Genomic DNA, 20,527 nt, shown 5'->3' on the forward strand with positions numbered 1-20,527 from the left:
GAATTCTGCCGCGCTCCAGCCGCGGCAGCGCCGGGCGGGGAAGGCGCAGGGGCCGGGCGGGGCCCCCGGTTCCCCCGGGCGGTCCCTCGGGCTTTTCCCTGCCCGGGAGGGCGAGCGGCCCCTGCAGCCCCCGCTCCCTCGGGCCGTTCCAGCCCTCGTGGGCAGCGAGGGGCGCTGGATGGTCCCTACGAACCCCCTGCCCTCAGTCCCTCCTGGGCTGGCACATCTCCCAGCCTGTGTCACGGCACCGGCTGCTGCCAAGGGACGGCCCTGCTGCAGTTTGCACTTAAACCCAACAAACTGGGGCGGGGGGGCAGCCCTGGAAACCAGGGCTTTGCTCCCACAGCTCTGCAGGGGCTTCCCATGGGCTCTCGGCCTCCTCTGGGCATCCCCTGGTCCGGTGTGGGCTCCTCCTGGGCTGCAGGGGGGTCTCTGCTCCATGCTGGACTCATCCACAGGTCACAGGCCCTTCAACTCAGGTTCACCCAGAGCTCCAGCTGGTTCCATGGAGCAGCAATCCCCTGGCCCCCTGCCAGTGCAGGCACCTCGCCAGAGTTGTTACTGGAGCTTATCTGGCCCCCTGCCAGTCTGGGACTCCTTCTCCAAACCACCAATCCAAGTGTGCCTAACGCCCCGGTTGGTCAGTGCCGGCTGGGGCACCAGGCACTCGCTGAGGGGACGAGAAAACTGCACCCGGGGCTGGGCTGAAAGAGGCTTCAGCACCACTTCTGATGGCCCAGGGGCAGCATCTGGCTTCTCCCAAACAGAGAGAGGGCACTTGTTCCTCTGCAGGGAGTCAAGGGCAGGAGGGTGACTCCTGCTGTATGGATGGAATGGCAGAGGATCCCTTGGGTCCCCAGGTTGGATCAGTACTCGGGGATACAAACTGCCCTGGGGCTCAGGATGCAGCTGCCAGCACAGATTTCCCTGCAAAGTCTGCAGTGAGTCAAGCTCTGGAGAGCAGGTGTGCAGGGACCTAAGGGGATTATGGACAGGGGCCCAGCAGGGACAGCCAGGGCCTGCAGGGGAAGGCACAGGGACAACCTGGCCCCCCACACTGCCAGGGCTGTCTCTGCTCCTCCTTGCAGGCTCCGTGGCCAGGCACAGTTGGTGTTCCTGGGTGCCCACCATCTCAGCACTTGCAGCCGCTCAAATCAGCGCCCGCAGCTCTGCAGCAAAGCCCCAGCTCACCTGGCACACAGGGGATGGACACAGCACCTGCTCGGGGATGGGCACACACAGCTTTGTGCCTTCCCCACCACGGGGCTCTCCTTCCTCAACAGCACCTCTGCCTTGCACTTATTCTCAGCCTCACCTCAGGGACAGCTCTGGGCTCACCTCCGCGCCACTTCTCAGCCTCACCTCAGGGCCTGGGCTCAAGGACAGGAACCTGCAGGGAGGGGACATCAGGTGCAAGCTCAGGGCTGCCTGCCTGCACTGGGCTGGGGGCTTCTTTCTCCTTCTACAACCAGCCCAGAACTCAGCCTGCTTTGCTAACACCACACATTTACAGACTAACCTTGCAGATAGATATGGACAGACATCTCTATCCCCCTGGGGATGGAGCCTCAAGCATGTGCTGCCACAGGAATGGCAATCAGAGAATCACAGAATCAGCCACGTTGGAAAAGACCTCCGAGATCATCAAGTCCAACCCTGGATCCAACCCCGCTGTGCTTCCCAGACCATGGCACTGAGGCCACATCCAGTCTCACCTTCAACACCTCCAGGGACGGGGACTCCACCCCCTCCCTGCCCAGCCCATTCCAAGGCCTCATTACTCTCTCAGCAAAAAATTCCTTCCCAATATCCAACCTAAACCTCCCCTGGCACAGCTCCAGACCCAGCCCTCTTGTCCAACTGCTGCTTCCTGGCAGAACAGCCCCACCCCCACCTGGCTCCAACCTCCTGGCAGGGACTTGCAGAGAGTCAGGAGGTCTCCCCTGAGCCTCCTCTTCTCCAGCCTCAGCACCCCCAGCTCCCTCAGCCTCTCCTCACACCACTTGTGCTCCAGAGCTCTCCTGCCTTCCAGCACATCAACACACCCCCAGCTTGGTGTCAGCTGCACATTTGCTGATGAAATGCCTGGTTCTGCAGCAGCTGCAGATGCTCAAGGGGCAGCAGGACCAAGTCAGGGGCCTGGGGGGCTTTGGGGGCTTTGGGGTCTGGGAGGGTCCTGGGGGAGCTGGGGAGGGGCTTTGGGGATTGGGGGTACAAACCAGGACAGACCAGTACAGACCAGCACAGACCAGGACAGACCAGTACCTCCTCACTGCTCCCCAGATCTCTCCTGGAGCTGGGCCACGTTGCTGGGGGACACTTGAGCCCCCCCCAGTGCCCTCCCAGTACAGCCCAGTGCCCGCAGTACAGCCCACTGTTCTTGTCCCAGGCTCCATCTTTTGGGGGGGGGTGGGGGTGTTTAAAGGGATTTGAGGGGGGGGAGATTTGGGGGGATCTGGAGGGTGTTGGATAAGGATTTGGGGGGTTTTGGGTGCATTTTGGGGAGATAAAAGGGGTTTTGGGGAGTCAAAAGGATCTGTGGGGGAAGGGGATTAAAGGGAAAACAGGAGTTAGGGACATTTGGAGGGGTTATTAAGGCCAGAGGGGGGAGGGGAGGGCAGGGGCTGCACCATGAGCAGGTGAGTCCTGAGACCCCCCTCGTGTCCCCAAGACCCTTTCAGTGTCCCCAATTTCCCCTTTGACACCCCTGAGACCCCCCTGGTGTTTCCAGTGTCCCCAGGGCCCCCCCATGGCCCCAATCTCCCCCTGACACCCCCAATTCCACTGTCCACAAAGCCCTCCCCACTGTCCTCACACCCCATCCCTGATGTCCCCAACCCTCCATCTCCCCCAAGGAGCACTGCCTGGACCCTCTGACTGCAAAAACACACCCCCCCCACGCTCACAGAAAGGCCAAGGGCATCTGGGGACACACTGGGGACAGTTGGGGAGCTTTGTGGGGCACTGGGGGATTACTGGGGGATACTGGGACACACTGGGGGGAACCAGGGGGCACTGGGAGGGACTAGGGGTTACTGAGGGAAACTGGGAGGGCACTGGGAGGGACTGGAGAGTTACTGGGGGATTACCAGGACACACGGGGGGACAATGGCAGGTTACTGAGCCATACTGGGGGTTACCGGGTGCACACTGGAGCATTACTGGGCCATACTGGGGCGCAGTGGGAGGTCACTGGGACACACTGGGTGGTCACTGAGGGAGTTACTGGGCTGTACTGAGGATCACTGGGAGGTCACTGGGATATACTGGGGGCATTGGGATCCCCTTACCCGGATGTGCTACATCTCCCCCCCGCACTTTGGGAGGCACCCCCAGGACCCCTCCTCTCGGGGCTGGGAGATCCCCTGAACCCCACTACTGAGCTTTAGGGGGCCCCCGGACCCCCCTCCCTGTGGGGTCTCTGTGTGCTGAGTGTTGGGGGTCTCTGGGGTTCCGGGGGGTCACTGGGATCCCCTTTCCCTGGGGTCGGTTCGCCAGCCCGGCCGGAGCGCTGTGGCGGGAAAAGTAATGGCGGACCGCGCAGAGCCTCATGGGAGTTGCAGTTCCCTCTTGAGGACTCCGCCGGCGCGCCTGCGCAGTGCAGCCAGGGCGTTGGCAGAGCCCCCCCTCGCGCGGGTTCCAGGCCCCGCGCTCTGCCCCTCGGGAACCCCCGAACCCCTCGGCTAAACCGTCCCGAGCCCTCCAGCCTTTCCACCCACAGCCGCGCTCCCCGCAGCCCCCGAGGGGATCCCCAGAGCCCCGCTCTCCCGCAGGCCCCGCCAGCTCACAGTGCAGCACGGAGCCAGCGCCATCTTTGCTTCCCGGAAGCAACCACGGCGCTCTGCGCGCGCACCGCCTGTACAGAGCACCCCCCCCTTTTCCGCCGCGGCCCCGCCCTCCGCCCGCCCGCCCTCAGGAGTGTTCGCACGGGCGGGGCCGCAGCGCCCTCAGACCGAACTGAACCTGCTTTTACCTCATGGAATCTTTGATCTCTGTTAGCCAAGCCCCTCTTTCCTTCCCCAGTTGTCTTGTCCCTTTGGGGAGGGGGGATCATAGCGGCCCTTTGCACTTGAGCGAACTGAGGTTTCTACCACAAAGGGCCAGTCCCCTTTCCCAGGGGCAGGTTCTTCCAACAGAACCCTTCCTGGGAGTGTGTGGAGATTCCTGCCTTGGCTGGGGACCCCCCAAGGTCCCTCCTGGAGGTTGAGAGCAGAGATCTCCCCACCAGCGTTGGTCTGGGGGAGTTCCATCCATCTCTAATTAAGAATTATTGCTTTGGTGCCAGCTTGAGTAGAATTACTTCAACAATTGCTTTAGTGTAGAGCACTGTTCTATCTTATCCTGTACTCCTGGTAGTTTTAGTGTTTGTATTGTGCAGTAAATAATTCTGATGAAGATATTTTGTCTGATTATTTATGTCCCTAAATGACTCATTTGTATCAATAGATCTGATTTGCCATCATTAAAACCTGAGAGACAAAAGTGGTTCAGTCACAGCTCTGTAATTCCTCTAAACTGAAAGTGTTGGCAGGATCCAAGGCTGAGATTGGATCCAGCAGCCCCCAGCACCCCACAGTAAGTTGGAAGCTCAGGGGGCCACCCCCCTTTCCCAGCCCCCCCTGTGCCCAAAGACCCCCATGGGACCATCTGACCCACCAGACCACCCTCCCTTTTCCACGCTTCTCCCTGTTCCTCCCACTTTTCCATGGTCCTCTCAATCCCCACCCCACCTCCAGATTACTCTGGGGGTCCCAACCCCCATTTTTCCCTCCTCTCACATCTTCCACATCATCCCCCCAATCCCCAGCTCCTTCCAACTCAGTTTGAGGTCCCAGCACCCCAAAAAAAAGGGGTTAGGTGGGATCCTGGGTGGGCTCTGACTATGTTTGGGGGGTTCTCCAGGGCCTGTGGGGAGATTTAGGGGGGTCCCAGCACCTTTTGGGGTGAGCTGGGTGCCTTTTGAGGGGTAGGTGCCCCACCAAGACCCTCCCAGAGGGGTTGACACAGAGGGAACAAAGGGAGGTCCCCATTCCCAATCCATCCTGGGGCCGGTTCTGCCCCCCCAAACTCGGCTCCACTCCTTGGGATCCCCCCAAGCCCCTCCCCACTGCCCCCCAAATAACCAGGACTGGGGAGAACTGGGAAGCTGTACTGGGATCACTGGGAGCAGCCGGGCGGAGGCAGAGTGGCAGCAGGGGAGGGGGGACACACGACCCCCCCAAAATCCTCACGGGGGGGGGGGGGGGGTCCAGGCTGGGCCCGAGGCCCCGGGGAGGGGCTGCAGCCGCCGGCGGCTCAGGAGCTCTGTGGGGAGAGAAAAGGGGGTGACACCGGGGTGGGGGGACAGGGGGGACACCGGGATACACCGAGACCCCAACTGGATCCAGTGGGACCAGAACTGGGGCAACGGGGATCATACTGGGAGCACCTGGCAGCATGTTGGAGGCAACTGGGATATACTGGGAGTGACTGGAACCATGGTAGGGGTGAATGGGAGCAACTGGAATCACACTGGGGGCAACTGGGATCCTACTGGGAGCAGCTGGGCTCTTGCTGGGGTCATGCTGGGATCATACTGGGAGTGACTGCAATAATCCTGGGAGTGTGTGAGAGGGACTGCAGCCATACTGGGGATGAGTGGGATCAAACTGGCTTTGTACTGGAAGTGTCTGGAAGTCACTGGGATCATACTGGTGGCAACTGTGATTGTACTGGGATCATACTGGATCAGACTAGGATCATACTGGGAGCAACTGGTTCTATGCTAGGGGCAACTGGGAGCTACTAGGATCCCACTGAGAGGAACTGGGAGCAACTGGGATCATGCTGGGCACAACTGGGATCATATTGGGAGCAACTGGGCCCACAGTGAAGGTGGCTGGAGTCATACTGGGAGTGACTGGGAGCATTCTGAGGGCAGTTGGGACCATGCTGGCACAACCCATCACTGGTTGCCAAAGTCATCCCATACCTAAAATAAACCTGAAACTCTGCTTTTCAGTTAACCTGCTGCCTTGCAGTCAAATTTTCAGACAATGCAATTACAAACAACAAGAACAGGATCAAACTGCATTCAGCAGGTGTTTTTTGGAAAAAATCCTAAAATTTCCTGGTGTTGCCCATCAAAACAGCTGTTTAAATGACACTTTTATGAATCTCAAAAATCCAGTGGGATTGAACAAGCTCTTGGGAGAAGACAACCTGCTGGCATATCTAAATTGTCTTTGGATTTGCTGCAACATTAGAAAACAGACATTAACATGGAACTGGCAAAATCAGCATGAAAAATCCAATGGACTAATATGGGAGTTGGTTGTTTTGAGGAGAACAAAGTTTCTCGGTCTTCAGCTGATATTGCCAAAATGACAAATTTAAGTATCAACAACAGTATCTCAGATGTATTTTGGAGCTCAAGCCACCCATCAAAGTGTTTACTGGCAGCAAAGGGAATGCTAATCCTGATTTTCAATCAGAGAGTTTATTCATTGTTCTAACTAAACATACTTGGAGTTATGATTGGGCTTAATACTGCTAAAAAGCAATACAGATCCTCTGCCAGTAAAATAAGGGACTGGGAAAAACACTGTGACCACTTCTCTCCCCACAGCACCCAGTGGCAAACACAAGAGACCCATGTGTGGGCTTTGTAGGTTGCACTGACAAATATTAATTAGGTATTTTACTCAGAGAGTCTCTTCACTGGGTAGCAAAATAAATCTTCTGGGAGGAAAATTGTGATTTTCCACAGAAATTATTGTTGTCAGGTTCCAGTGACAATGCCTAATTAACATCCATTTATATCCCAACCATTACTGACCTTTCACTGGACTTTGTTAACTATTGAGACAAATACTCAAGACCTTTGTGTTCTTTTTTCACCTTTTAAAATTAGTTTACAACAGAAGGAGCTGCAAAAACATCCTACAGTTTTCTTCAAAAACTTTAAAGTCAAAAAAACCCTATGAAATTACAAGACAAATCTTAAAACTTTTTCTTCATCCTCTTTTCAGGCAGGCCAAGATTACAACAGTTGTAAAGTGTTCTGTCGTGTGCTCCCTCATCATTTCTTACTTGGTCATCTTGACCTTGTTTCTCTGTCCATCTGCACACACCTTTGGCAGCAACCCGGCAGCAACCCCACAGCCCAAAGGAGACAGAACACTCTTCATCAGCAGAATCCATCCCCAGAGGGAATTGCCCTCCCACCCTCCCACCTTCTGTATTGGACACAGAGACTGGTTTTCTTGCTCCTGCCCCTGCCTTGCCACAACTTGGCACGGCAGGAGTTAGCTGGTGAAATCAGAGCAGGGAAGTCCTCAGATGGCAACACTGAAACTGCCCAGGAGGATGTCAGCAGAGCCTGCCTTACATGACATTGTGTGCAACCACTTATGGGATGAGCTTCTACACACGGAAACAACCCCAGGAGTCATGGTAGGAGTGACTGGAAGCAACTGGAACCACACTGGGGAAGTGAGATCATACTGGGAACAGGTGGGCCTGTGCTGGGGTCATCCTGGGATCATACTGGGGGTGACTGAACTCATCCTGGGATCATACTGGGAGCAACTGGGAGCATAAAGGGTGCAACTGGGAGTGACTGGAAGTGAAATGGGGCAACTGGGAGCAACTGGGACCATGCAGGGGGAACTGTGATCATACTGGGATCATACTGGGATCCCCACAGCCCCCCAAGCACCTCCTAAACCCACTCAAAGCCCACCCAGGACCCCACCCAACCCCTTTTCTGGGGGACTTCTCTGGGCACTGGTGGTGCTGGGAGCCCCCCCGGCTGCGGGCGAGGAGCTCTCGGGTGAGTGGGGGGTGGGAAGGGGGAGGTCGGTGGGAAAAGGGGGGTCAGAGGGGATAAAGGGGTGGTGGGACCCCAGACTGAGTGGGAGGGGAGTGGGACTCCCCAAAAGTGGAGGGGGAGGGATCTGAGGTTTGGGAGATGATGGGAAAGGGGTGGGAGAGGTCAGAAGAGTGGAGAAAAATGAGGGTGGGACCCCCAAACTGAGCATGAGGGGGCTGGGGAGTGGGGGGATGATGTGGAAGGGGTGGGAGAGTGTGGGAACAAGTGGAGTCACTTTGCACCTGCACTGAGTTAATGGGAATCCAAAGGGAGGATCTAGAGTTGTTCTGGTTCCCAAAGCTTTTACACTTCCTCACAATAATGATTTAATGGGATCGACTCCCAAAGCAGAAATTAAAACTGTATCCTTGACTGTCTTTGGTGTTGTTCTTCCAGCTCTCAGTGACTCCTGTCTGTGCCAGTGTGCCAACCTGCCAGGGGGGAAGATGCTGCGCTCCAACGCAGAGGGAGCGTCCCTGAAAGGCTGCAACTCTGAGGACCCCTCAGGCCTTCAAGCTAATCTGGAAGGTGAGAAGCTTTTGCCTTGTCAATCTGTGCCAACTGAAGCCTGTGTTTGTCCATTTCCATGGCCCAGAAAAGGTCCAGCTGTGGTTTGTCCAACCCTGAGAAGGGCCCACAAGGGCTGCACTGAGTCTGTGACCATCTCAGCCCCAAATTCCCTTGTCCTCCTCCAATTCACACAGCTCTGAGGCAGCACCAGTGTGGAGCTGCTGTGTTTCTGTTTTTCCTCACAGAACTCCTTTCTGTGTGTGTTCCAGGTGCCAACCTGAAAGGAGTGGCCATGGAGGGCAGTCAGATGACAGGAATTAACCTCCGAGTTGCAACGCTGAGAAACACCAAACTAAAGAACTGTAACCTCAGGGGAGCAACGTTGGCAGGAACTGATTTGGAAGTGAGTTGGGATTCATTTTCCATCCTATTCCTTTCTCTCCTATAGTCAGCTGGTAATTTAGGGGATTGCTGGCTTTTGGCTGACCTCTCCAGCTTCAGAGTACAATGGAGTTCAGGTAAATGGACTTCCAGTAAAGCTTTGAACAGAGTTCTGGGTGCATTCCATTGACACTTCTTTTTCTTTTCCCCTTCCAAATTGTGACCTATCAGGTTGTGACCTCCAGGAAGCCAATTTGAGGGGCTCTGATGTGAAAGGAGCCATCTTTGAAGAGATGCTGACCCCCTTGCACACGTCCCAGAGCATCAGATAGGGAAGAGAACACGTCAAAGAGGAAGGAATCCAAACATTTGTTGTGACTTTCTTCACCTCCTCCCCTTCCTGAGTTAGAAGGAATGCTTATTAGACAACTTCCATTTGCAGTAGTGCCTAAGTAGACTCTTTCTGATCACTTTTGGGGAGGGAATTTTTGTTTCAGAGGTGGAGAGAGAGAGTTTCTCCCTTTGTGAAGAGAGTGAGGAAGTGGGCTGGTTCTGAAACCAGAAAGTGGGGCTGGTTTGGGGGGGAGAGTTTAAGACTTTCATTGTTTAGCATTGCCTGACTTTGGAATGCATTTTAATGTCTAAAGCACAATATATGCAATTCTATTTGTTAAGTCTGTCGCTGCAATATGAATAGAAAATGTTATTGCTGTATAGTAGCAAACAAAGTGGAGGTTTACAGGTAGACAAGTGTCTTTACAGTCAGTGTCTTCATCCCTGCAGGGTGTTAATGCCAGGGGTGGTCACACAGTGCCCACGGGATGTGTTCAGGTCTCTGCTGGGGTGGAAACAGTGGGGAACTGTCCTCAGAGGTCCTAAATTGCTGTGGAGTGCTTGGAGTGCAGGGTTAGAGCAGCTTTATCCCCTCAAATGTGCAGAGGAAGCTGCTGCCCCTGCAGGGACCTGCCCAGAGCCCGGATTGAGTTCCCCCTGGAAGATCCCTGGGCAGAAATGGGCTGTCTTAGTTAATGCTCTCCAAAGGAGTGTGAAATTGCACTCTCAATCCCAGCTGGGAAGAAAAATTCCCCTGCTTCCACATGTCCTGGCCACTCCAGACTGGAGTTCCTGTAGCTTTTTGATTCTTTGTTGGGAATTCAATGGACAGAGGAAAACACAGAAGTGTCCCCAAAGCAGAGAGAAGCTCTGGGGCCACAGCACCTGCTCCCCCTCTTCTCATCCCTTGAAGAAATGGCCCTCAATGTTTCCCCTCAATGTACTGTGGAAATCCTCCTTGAAAGCATGGGCATAATCCCATTTCCCAGCCAGATCCACTTTGGGCTGCTTAAAGTGGCTGTAAAAGCATCTTGCCTGGGGCCAGGTGCCCCTTCCACGCTTGCTTTACCTGTGGAAAAAAGCAGGAAAAGCTGTTTTTTGTGTGAGCACCTTTGTATCTCAGTGTTTGTGATCCTGGGAACCCTCCTGGACCTGGAACAATGGCAGATTATCTGTTGTTGTAAGACATGTACGTGGAGATTGTTTTGATATGTGTTTACATCTTCCTTGAAAATACAACTGATAGAAAACAATGTAAAAAAAAAAGGAAAAGGAAAAAACATGGAAAAAAAGAAAAAAGAAAAAAAGGAAGAAAAAAGAGAAAAAAAGACAGAAAAACTAAGAAAAATGAGACAAATAATAAAAAAGAAAGAAAAAAGGAAAAAAGGAAAAAAGAAAAAGAGACAGAAAAAAGAAAAAAGGGAAAAAATAAAGCAAAAAGAAAAAAGAACAAAAATGAAGGAATAAAGAACAAAAGCCTTATTATCCTCACTCCGCACGTGCAAATGGCCGCTGTGACCCGCCGCAAGGACTACAACTCCCGTGGTGCCCCGCGCAGAGCGCAGGCGCGGCGGTGGGCGTGCGGGGGCGTGGCCGCGCGCTGATTGGCTGCGGCGGTGTTCTCTAAGCGCGGTGCGCGCGCAGAGCGCCGTGTCGACTTCCGGGAATCGTTGATGGCGGCGGGGCCCGCATTGTGCTGTGAGAGCTGGGGGGGTGCGGGAGAGCGGGGTCTGGGGATCCCCTCGGGGGCTGCGGGGAGCGCGGCTGTGGGTGGAAAGGCTGGAGGGCTCGGGAGGGTTTGGCGGGGGGGCTCGGGGGTTCCCGAGGGTCAGAGCGCGGTGCCTTGGAACCCTCTCGGGGGCTGCGGGGCCCGGGGGGCCTCCCAAGAACCCGGATGTTCGATTCGATTCCGAGAAAGTCCCTCGGGAAAAAAAAATCAAAACCACCCAACAAAAAAATAACCCTAAAAAAGGGAAAAGTGAGAGAAAGGTGAAGGAAAAACTGCAAGGGCCAGGATGATTTTATTGCTTTGCTTCAGTTTTTCCTTGGTCTCCTCCTTCTCAGATTCTTTGCTCCCTTCCTTTACAGAAAGCTCTTCTGCTGTTGTGTGGTTTTGGGGTCCCTTAGGGGCTTTTAGGGGTCGCTGAGGAGGTTTTGGGGGGTCTGTGAGGGGGTTTGTTGTCCTGAGGGGACTTAGGGTGGAGGTTGAAGGTCCCTGAAGGGGTTTGGGAATCCCTGAGGGAGTTTTGGAGTCTCCAAGGGAATTGGGAGGTCCTGGGGGTCTTTGAAGCAGTTTTGAGAGTTTCTAGGGGGATTTCGGAAGTCCAAGAGGGTTTTGAGGGCCCTTGAAGAGGTTTATGGGGTCCCTGAAAGGGCTTGGGGGGTCCCAGGTGGGTTTTGCAGGTCACTGAGAGGGTTTGGGGGTCCGGGGGGGGAAGTTGATGTCTCTGAGGAGATTTGGGGTGTCCTTGATGAGGTTTTGATAAGTCCAGGGATGGATTTCTGAGGGGCTTTCAGGAGTTTTGAGTCTCAGGACTCACCTGTTTGTGGTGCTGCCTCTCCTCTTTCCCCCCAGACATCATTAACCCCCTCAAATGTCTCCTAACCCCCCTTTTCCCTTTAATCCCCTTCCCTCACAGATCTCTTTTAACCCCCCAAGACCTCTTTTAACTCCCCTAAATGTAACCAAAGCCCCGCCAAAACCCCCAAATCCCCATCCAACCCCCCCAGATCTCCCCCAGCCCTCCCTCAAATCCCTTCCAATGCCCCCAAAGAGGGATCACCCGGCACCCTGGGACAGGAACACAGTGGGCTGTACTGGGGGCACCGGGCTGTACTGGGAGGGCACTGGGGGGGGCTCAGGTGTCCCCCAACAACGTGGCCCAGCTCCAGGAGAGATCTGGGGAGCAGTGAGGGGGTACTGGACTGTCCAGGTCTGTCCTGGTCTGTCCTGGTTTGTACCCCCAAATCTCCAAAGCCCCTCCCCAGCTCCCCCAGGACCCTCCCAGACCCCAAAGCCCCCCAGGCCCCTGACTTGGTCCTGCTGCCCCTTGAGCATCTGCAGCTGCTGGAGAACCAGGCATTTCATCAGCAAATGTGCAGGTGACACCAAGCTGGGGGTGTGTTGATGTGCTGGAAGGCAGGAGGGCTCTGGAGCACAAGTGGTGTGAGGAGAGGCTGAGGGAGCTGGGGGTGCTGAGGCTGGAGAAGAGGAGGCTCAGGGGAGACCTCCTGACTCTCTGCAAGTCCCTGCCAGGAGGGTGTAGCCAGGTGGGGGTGGGGCTGTTCTGCCAGGCAGGAGCAGTAGGACAAGAGGGCCGGGTCTGGAGCTGTGCCAGGGGAGGTTTAGGTTGGATATTGGGAAGGAATTTTTTGCTGAGAGAGTAATGAGGCCTTGGAATGGGCTGGGCAGGGAGGGGGTGGAGTCCCCGTCCCTGGAGGTGTTGAAGGTGAGACTGGATGTGGCCTCAGTGCCATGGTCTGGGAAGCACAGCGGGGTTGGATCCAGGGTTGGACTTGATGATCTCGGAGGTCTTTTCCAACGTGGCTGATTCTGTGATTCTCTGATTGCCATTCCTATGGCAAGCACATGCTTGAGGCTCCATCCCCAGGGGGATAGAGATGTCTGTCCATATCTATCTGCAAGGTTAGTCTGTAAATGTGTGGTGTTAGAAAAGCAGGCTGAGTTCTGGGCTGGTTGTAGAAGGGGAAAGAAGCCCCCAGCCCAGTGCAAGCAGGCAGCCCTGAGCTTGCACCTGATGTCCCCTCCCTGCAGGTTCCTGTCCTTGAGCCCAGGCCCTGAGGTGAGGCTGAGAAGTGGCGCGGAGGTGAGCCCAGAGCTGTCCCTGAGGTGAGGCTGAGAATAAGTGCAAGGCAGAGGTGCTGTTGAGGAAGGAGAGCCCCGTGGTGGGGAAGGCACAAAGCTGTGTGTGCCCATCCCCGAGCAGGTGCTGTGTCCATCCCCTGTGTGCCAGGTGAGCTGGGGCTTTGCTGCAGAGCTGCGGGCGCTGATTTGAGCGGCTGCAAGTGCTGAGATGGTGGGCACCCAGGAACACCAACTGTGCCTGGCCACGGAGCCTGCAAGGAGGAGCAGAGACAGCCCTGGCAGTGTGGGGGGCCAGGTTGTCCCTGTGCCTTCCCCTGCAGGCCTTGGCTGTCCCTGCTGGGCCCCTGTCCATCCCCATCAGGTCCCTGCCCGTCCCCCCGGGCTGAGCTCCCCCCAGGAAGTGCCGTGGAGCTGAAGCTGCTGCCATCCCCCCCCTGCAGCCGCTGCCCCAGCCAAGGGAGCAGCAAAGGCAGGGCCAGGAGCAGAGGCAGCAGCAGGGGAGCCCTGGGGGGGCCGGGAAGCTCTTGTGTGGGGCAGGAAAGAGGCGCTGGGCACGAGGCCGGGGCTGTGCTGAGCAGGCCCAGCCCTCACATCCCCCCAGCCAACGCCGGCTGCCCGGGGGGCTTGGGAGGGACCCCCAGCCCGTGTGCCCCACACTGAGCTGGCAGAGAGAGAGCCAAGGGACAGGGATGTGGGCAGGGCCCCGGGTGAGGGACAGGCAGGGCCATTGCAGGGCCACGGTGAGGGCACAGCCTGTGGCAGCAGAGCTGCCCAGGGCCGGGGGCAGCCGGGGCTGTTGGGACCAGCCAGTGCTGGGGCCCAGCAGAGCACGAGGCCTCTTGCAGAGCCCTGGAGCAGCCTCCCACTTGCCAGCCCTGCCCTGGTGGGGTGACACTGTCCCCTCCCTACAGGACACTGCCCTAGAAATCTTTGTGGTGACCTTTTGTGTATATTCCTGTTTTCTGATCCAGCCTGGGGACCCAAGGGATCCTCTGCCATTCCATCCAGGCAGCAGGAGTCACCCTCCTGCCCTTGACTCCCTGCAGAGGAACAAGTGCCATCTCTCTGTTTGGGAGAAGCCAGATGCTGCCCCTGGGCCATCAGAAGTGGTGCTGAAGCCTCTTTCAGCCCAGCCCCGGGTGCAGTTTTCTCATCCCCTCAGCGAGTGCCCGCTGCCCCAGCCGACACTGACCAACCAGGGCGTTTGGCACACTTGGATTGGTGGTTTGGAGAAACAGCCCTGGACTGGCAGGTGGCCAGATAAGCTCCAGTAACAGCCCTGGTGAGTTTTAAATGAAACTACATTAATACAGCTTTTGATTAATATACAGCAACTCAATCAAGTGCTCATGAAATGATCTCATTCCCCTCATTCTCCTAATTAAACACTTTTCTTTGGGCTGAATAGTCATATTCTGGAGTACTTTTTGGCTGAATCCTAACTTTTTGCAGTTTGGGAGGGTTCATCTTGCTATTTCTGAAGGGTTTTTTGCCTGAGTATCGATGGTTTGGGTTTTCTGGGCTGAATCTTGGTGTTTTGGAGGTTTTTATGGACACAGGATTTCTGATGTGTTCTAGAGATGGACTTGGGCAGGAGGAACCCCCAAGCCAACACACTCAGCCCTTGTTTTCCCCCCATCAGGATTTCTCCTTCCCAAAGCTTGGCCAGATGAAGGAGGCTGCGAGGAAGAGGAAGATGCCTTGGGCCCCCCAGGCAGGTGAGGAGGCAGTCAGTGTCCCTTTGGGCGGGTGTTGTGCTGGCTCTGTCAGCCGAGCATGGCCCCGGCTGCAGGACAACCCCGCTGGCGCCGCCGTCCTGCCGGGGCCGGAGTTGGGGGGATGTCCTTGGCCTTCCCTGTGGGCCGGAGGCAAATCCCCTCCCTGTCCTTCTTGCTTCCTGCCCCAGGCCCCGAGCTGAGGACGGAGAGCCCGGAGGACAAATCCCCCTGTGAGACCCTGGTGGGAGAGGCCGTTTTGAAGGGCTCCCCGGCGCAGGAAGGCAGCGGGGAGGAAAAGGGCCGGAGATCCCCCGGCAGGAGGGGCTCCAAAGCCATCCCAGGGTGCTCTTAGGAGGAAAGAGCCAGCCTGTGCCGGGAAGGCAGCCGGAGCTTGAGGGGGAGCTCTGAGCTGGTGGTCCTTGAGCAGCCTCCCAGCAGGGAGAAGCCCTTCAGGTGCTTGGAGTGTGGGAAGAGCTTCAGCCTGAGCTCCAGCCTCTTCACTCACCAGCACATCCACACTGGTGTAGGGCCCTACACATGTGGGGAATGTGGGAAGAGTTTCAACTGCAACTCCATCCTGATCCAACATCAGCGCATCCACACTGGGGAACGGCCCTACACGTGTGGGGAATGTGGGAAGAGATTCAGGCACAGCTCACATCTCCTCAGGCATGAGCAGACACAGCACTCACCTTTCGTCAGCAGAAATGGCTCTAGGTTCTCATTCAGGCTCTCCTCATTATCCAGCACAAATTTGAGGATTGATGCCAGCTCAACCTGTGTCAGAGGAGCCATGGGGTCAGCAGCTCTGCTGCAGCTCACAGGAAGCAACCACAGCAGACTTGGGGCAGCAGGCAGCTCCCTTGCCTACCCATGCTGGTGCCCACACTTGCTGCCACAAGCCTTTGAAAGACCAAAACCACCGGTGAGCACTGCAGTACCCACTCCACACTGTCTTTTAAGGGGACCCAGAATAGGAGGGCAGGTCTCAGAGCACCCCCTGAAAGCCACCGCTGCTCCTGCTGCACCCCAAGGGAGGGAACCCCAGAGGGATTACCTGGGTCTTGTAGTCAAACTCATTCCAGTCACCAGGGCTCTTGCAGCTCACAGAGGTGTGATACAGGAGCAGCACAGCCACCTGAGCAAGGCAGGGAAAGTGTCACTGACCCCACGCCAGTCATCAGCGCCTTGGTGCCAGCCAGGACTAAAGCATGGCACACAGTAACCTTGGCCAGAGCCAGCTCCTCTCCATCCACCAGCTTCTGTGCAGAGACCAGGTTCTCTGCAGCCAATTTGTGCCTGCAGTGCTCTGCAACAAGAAGCAGGATTCCCTCTGCACCGAGTGCGGGAAGAGCTTCATCCAGAACTCCTACCTCATCAGGCAGGAAGAGCTTCGGCCGCTGCTTCCACCCCAAATGAACCCCCTGATGGGGAGGCAACCCCTGGAGTCCAGTGACTGTCAGTCCATCCCTTTTGACCACAAAGGGCCAGTCCCCTTTCCCAGGGGCAGGTTCTTCCAACAGAACCCTTCCTGGGGGGTGTGTGGAGATTCCTGCCTTGGCTGGGGACCCCCCAAGGTCACTGCTGGAGGTTGAGAGCAGAGATCTCCCCACGAGCATTGGTCTGGGGAGTTCCATCCATCTCTAATTAAGAATTATTGCTTTGGTGCCAGCTTGAGTAGAATTGCTTCAACAATTGCTTTAGTGTAGAGCACTGTCCTCTCTTCTCCTGTACTCCTGGTAGTTTTAGTGTTTGTATTGTGCAGTAATTAATTGTGATGAAGATCTTTTGTCTGATCATTTGTAACCCTAAATAATTAATTTCTATCAACTGATCTGATCTACCATCCTTTAAACGTGGGGGACAGAAGTGTTTCAGTCACAGCTCTGTAATTCCCGTAAACTGAAAGTGTTGGCATAATCCAAGGCTGAGATTGGATCCAGCAGCCCCCAGCACCCCACAGGAAGTTGGGAGCTCCGGGGGGCCACCCCCCTTTGCGAACCCCACTGTGTCCAAAGACCCCCATGGGACTGTTTGACCTGCCAGACCACCCCCCCTTTTCCACCCTTCTCCCTGTTCTTCCCAATTTCCCACTGTCCCCTCAATCCCCAATATCCCCCCCAATCAGTTTTGGGGTCCCAACCCCCAGTTTTTACCCCCTCTCCTGTGGGTGCTGAAGGAGAAAATGAGGCTGCACACACAGAGTTCCATTGCAGGACTTGTCCACCCATCTTTCCAATGTCCCCCTTTCATTGGGGTTCCTTTGGAAACAGCGCCTGGGCTTTGTCTTTTAGTCCACTGGAATTCCCAGCATGGCCCCAAAGCAGTGCCCTGATCCCACACATTCCCCTCCCCTCATGTGCTGGCTGTGTTCAACCACCAGAGAAAAACACAGGCTGCCCTGCAGAGCGTTCCAAGTGGTTTCCACTTTGGCAAACAGCCCTCTCTGGATGGAAAACACCAGTCAAGGCCAAAACACTCCTGGTTGATCCTGATTAACTGAATGCAGCTGCTGCTGCCTTAACTTGTTCCCATAGAAATTCTCAGGGTTCCTTTGCTTCCAGGAGGCCCCACATGTCCCAATGGCCCCTGGATTCCATGAACTTCCACAGTTTCCAACGGTTCCTTTAGTTCCATGAGGCACTGCAGTCCCCAAATGCCCTTTGGATTCCAGGAGATTTCCCATTGTCCCAGGGTCCCTTGTGCTTCAGAAGCAGCTGCAGTGGGACAGTGGCCCCTTGGTTCCGTGAGCTCTGCAGTGTTCCAGGAATCCTTGGGTTCCAGGAGAGCCTGCAGTTTCACAAGGAACCACTTGAATGCAGGAGGTTCTGCAGGGTCCCAATGGCCCCTGGATTCTGGGAGGTTCAGAAATATCTCAGGGCTCCCTTGGTTCCAGGAGGACACACATGTCAGCAGGAATCCTTGGTTGCAGGAGGTTTGACAGTGTCCCAGAATTCCTTTGATTTCATGAGGCCCTGGATTGTCCCAATGGACTCCTGATTCCATCAGCCCCCTCAATGTCACAATGCTCCCTTGGTTCCAGGAGTTTCTGCAGCATCCCAGGGTTCCTTTTGTTCCATGTGTGACACCTGCAGTGTCACAATGGGCCCTGAATTCCAGGAGTTTTCCCAGGGTGACAGTGCTGCCTTGATTTCATGAGATTGCCCAGTGTCCCAGGGCTCCAGAAGGCCCTGCAGTGTCACAGTGGTCCATCGTTCCATGAGGTTACTCATTGCTTTATTTACCTCAGTCTTTAACACCCAAAGCAGTTGTCCTCAGCATCCCCAGCTCCCAGGGCTGGCAGTTGGTGATGGGGAGCTGAGTGAAGCCCCCAGAATGCAGGAGGAAATGGTCAGTGACCTGCTCTGCCAGTGAGACCCCCCCAAGTGCCTGGACCCACATGGGATGCAGCCAAGAGTCCTGAGAGAGCTGGAGAAAGAGCTGGCCAAGCCACTCTCACTCATTGCCCAGCAGTACTGCACAACTGCACAAGTCCCAGCTGACTGGCAACAAGCAAATGGGATGCCCATCCCCAGGAAGGGCCAAAAGGAGCATCTGGGCAACTCCTGGCCTGTCCCACTGACCTCAGGACCGGGGAAGTCCATGCAGCAGCTCCTCCTCAGTGCCATCCCATGGCACGGGAAGGACAACCAGGGGATCAGGCCCAGCCAGCGTGGGGTTGGGAAAGGCAGGTCCTGCCTGACCAACCTCATCTGCTTCTCTGACAAAGGACCCGCTCAGCAGCTGAGGGAAAGGCTGGGATGTGTCTCCCTGGAATTCCAGAAAGCCTTTGGCACCATCTCCCCCAGCATCTCCTGCACAAACTGGCTGCTCATGGCTTGCCCAGGGACCTGTTTGCTGGGTGACAAAGTGTCTGATGGGCCAGGGAGTGGTGGGGAATGGAAGGAAATCCAGGTGGGGCCGGTCACTAGTGGGGTTCCCAAGGGCTCAGGGCTGGGGCTGCTCCAGTTTAACATCGTTCTTGATGATCTGGGCCAGGGGATTGAGAGCCCCCTCAGTAAAGTCGTGGACAACACCAGGTTGGGTGTGAGTGTGGATGTGCTGGAGGGCAGGAAGGCTCTGCAGAGGGATCTGGACAGGCTGGATCAATAAGGCCACGTGTCAGGGCCTGCCCTTGGCTCCCAACAACCCCCTGGAACACTCCAGACTGGGGGCAGAGGGGCTGGAGAGCTGCTCAGCAGGAAGGGACTTGGGGGTGCTGCTTGACAGCAGCTGGATATGAGGCAGAGTGTGCCCAGGGGGGCAAGAAGGCCAAGGACATCGTGGCCTTTGTGGAGAAGAGTGTGGCCAGCAGGAGCAGAGAACTGATTGCCTCTCTGTGCTGGGCACTGGGGAGGCCCCACCTGGAGTGCTGTGTCCAGTTCTGGCCCCTCAGTGCCAAAAGGTCCTTGAGGGGCTGGAGCGTGTCCAGAGAAGGGAACGGAGCTGGGGAAGGCTCTGGAAAACATGTCTGCTGAGGGACGGCTGAGGGAACTGGGCTGGTTGAGTCTGGAGAAGGGGAGGCTCAGGGGGGACCTCATTGCTCTCTGCAATGACCTGAAAGGAGGTTTTAGTGGGATTGGGTTGGTCTCTTCTGCAAAGTCTTTAGTGAAAGGAAGAGAGGAAATGGCCTTCAGTTGCATCAAGTGAGGTTCAGACTAGATGTTAAAAAAACCCCTTTTTCCACTGAGAGAGGGTTCAGGCATTGGAACAAGTAGCCCAGGGAGGTGGTGGAGTCTCTGGAAGTGTTCAGGTGTGTGGTGGGTTGACCTTGGCTGGACACCAGGTGCCCTCCCAGCCGCTCTATCACTCCCCTTCCCAGCAGGACAGGGGAGAGAGCAAGGTGGAAAAAAATATAGTGGATTGAGATAAGGTAAAAGGAGAAGATGCAAAAAACGAGCTCGAGAGTCAGAGACACATCCTCATAGAGGTACAGGCAATGCTCTAACTTTATTCCAAAAATACACACATTATCAAGGGTCCTACAGGGTTCACACGCTCTGTTCTAACTTTCTATTGGTTACATTCACTTTCACACACTATATCTGTAACTTTATTGGCTCTACTAGTCAAGGCACATTTTCAGGCCCCCCCATCTTCTGGTTTCTCACATCCTGGATAACAACCTCCTTCTTTGTTTTCCTCTATGCAGCTTTCTGATATCTGCTGCTCAAGGACACACATCTGCTGCTGGAGAACACAGGTCCCTGCCGTCCGGCACGCAGGCCGGATTGTGCAAGCAGGCCTGATGCAGAATATGTCCTGCATCATCTAAGATTTTCTCAACAATTCCCCCTTTTTCTTTTGCACAATCCAGGCCTGACTGATGGTCTTTTGCTTGGTTCATCTCTTTGTTCCATGTGGTTCTTGAGAACTTTTATTTTGCAAATGAAACTTCATTTAACTCAGGGTTATGTGCCTCCCACTCTTTATCCAAAGGTGCTTATGCATATGTAAGGTAATATGGTTTACGCATTTGTGAGCAAAACCAGAATATATTAATAATCATATATTCATACATTCATATGCATACATTCACACAACTTTCATGCGTGATGGCCATCACTTCATGCTCTCACACAAACATACTTTTGAGTTGTATTTTGCTGTGTTTTCTGGTTGTGAACTGAGAAATTATCATTCTTGTGTTTTGCCCTCATCTGAGTAAGATCTAATTATGCATTTCTTGTTTTTATGAAAGTATAACTTGGAAAACATAAACATATTTCTGCTTCACGTTCAATTCAAAACCCAAATACATACAAACATTCTTATAGTTTAAAGATAAATATATACTCATATTTTTAAAGCAAAACACACACTTCTCTATGCAAATGGGCTTTTGGACTTCAAAGAGAACTTGTCAATAGTCACTACAAAAACTTCAAAAGCTCCTCTTCTCCACCA

At 55.1% G+C, this 20,527-nt stretch overlaps 2 long non-coding RNA genes across 3 annotated transcripts; one reads left to right on the forward strand and one right to left on the reverse strand.

Moving 5' to 3' along the window:
- Positions 1-8,316: 8,316 nt before the first annotated feature.
- Positions 8,317-9,184, forward strand: LOC135405682 (uncharacterized). 2 transcript variants are annotated; one of them, XR_010425940.1, is made up of 3 exons: positions 8,317-8,380; positions 8,632-8,765; positions 8,975-9,184. It is a non-coding gene; the product is annotated as an uncharacterized LOC135405682 (long non-coding RNA). The 2 variants fall into 2 exon arrangements; XR_010425939.1 differs by lacking the exons at positions 8,317-8,380; positions 8,632-8,765 and adding an exon at positions 8,772-8,880.
- A 6,128-nt stretch (positions 9,185-15,312) lies between these two features.
- On the reverse strand, positions 15,313-15,937 carry LOC135405640 (uncharacterized). The gene is made up of 3 exons (XR_010425894.1): positions 15,847-15,937; positions 15,678-15,758; positions 15,313-15,397 (listed from the first exon to the last, which is right to left on the reverse strand). It is a non-coding gene; the product is annotated as an uncharacterized LOC135405640 (long non-coding RNA).
- Between the last annotated feature and the right edge of the window lie 4,590 nt (positions 15,938-20,527).

The sequence above is a fragment of the Pseudopipra pipra genome, chromosome W, assembly GCF_036250125.1.
Source record: "Pseudopipra pipra isolate bDixPip1 chromosome W, bDixPip1.hap1, whole genome shotgun sequence".
Classification (NCBI taxonomy): Eukaryota; Metazoa; Chordata; class Aves; order Passeriformes; family Pipridae; genus Pseudopipra; species Pseudopipra pipra.